Source organism: Otolemur garnettii, unplaced genomic scaffold (assembly GCF_000181295.1).
Source record: "Otolemur garnettii isolate 467f Iridium unplaced genomic scaffold, OtoGar3 scaffold00002, whole genome shotgun sequence".
NCBI classification, from domain to species: Eukaryota; Metazoa; Chordata; class Mammalia; order Primates; family Galagidae; genus Otolemur; species Otolemur garnettii.
Window position 1 is genome coordinate 51,411,358 of NW_003852397.1, and position 1,201 is coordinate 51,412,558.

A 1,201-nucleotide genomic window follows, 5' to 3' on the forward strand; every position below is an offset into this window, starting at 1 on the left:
GCAATTTGATCCATTCTCCTTGGGAAGCCTGGGGCTAGGAGGCAATATTTAGAGCAACACTTGCTGTTGAAACCGATTTGAAATACCAAGAAAAAATGTTAGTGAGGCAGAACAACTACAATCACAACTCACCATATCTGCCACCTCTGAGAGGCCAGGACAAATGTAGGCATGCTGGCAAAATACTGTGGGAACTCAGGGCTCACTTCCCTCAGGACTCAGTGAGAGGAGAATAAGGGGCCATACAAATATAGATGGCCAATAATAAAAGCAGAAAATTTACAGAAGAAATTTAAACAACACAATTCTCTGCCTTGTCCTTGTCTAAAAGTGAAATGGGTAGCAAACCCATTGCTAGGCATCTACTCAGAAGAAAAAAAATCATTTTATCATAAGGATGTTTGCACTAGACTGTTCACTGCAGCCCAACTTACAAGCACCAAAATATGGAAGCAACCTAAATGTCCACCAACCCAGGAATGGATTAACAAGTTGCGGTATGTATACCGCAGAATACTATTCACCCACTAAAAAAGGTGGAGACTTTACATTTTTGTATTAACCTGGATTGAGGTGGAACACATTGTTCTTAGTATGAAGAATTCTGATATGAAGGCAAGAGATGATTCATACAAGGGGGAGCAGGGGAAGGAAGAAACAGGGAGAGGGTGAGAGGGAGCTGTATGGGGGTTATAGTGTATGGCACACCATTTGGGGGCAGGACACAATTATAAGAGAGACTTTACCTAACAAATGCAATCACTTGACCTAACTCTTTGTACCCTCAATGAATACCAAGTAATAAAAAAAAAAAAAGTGAATTGGGTGTACCAGATTTTAAGAGCCATTATTTATATGAAACAAGCTGTTAGTAGGCAAAGAAAAACAAAACAGTAGATTTTGCTACCATGTCACATTGACCCTTATGTTTTCTTTTCATCCATCTCACCTTATCAGTTGGTTCTGATTCTATGACCCTAGGAATGCAAATATAGGTTTTCAAAGATATACAGAATGGCTTTCTTTACTTCTTGGAAAGACTCCTCTTTGGAAAGGAGAAGTCTTCCTCCTCTTTGAAAAGACTCAAGCCAACCAGGAGCCTGCATCTTGGAAGCTGTATGTCATTTGCTACCTGCACATGTGCATATACTAATTCACTCCTTTCTTCTTTCTCTTCTCTACTCCCCCCAAATTGACCCAC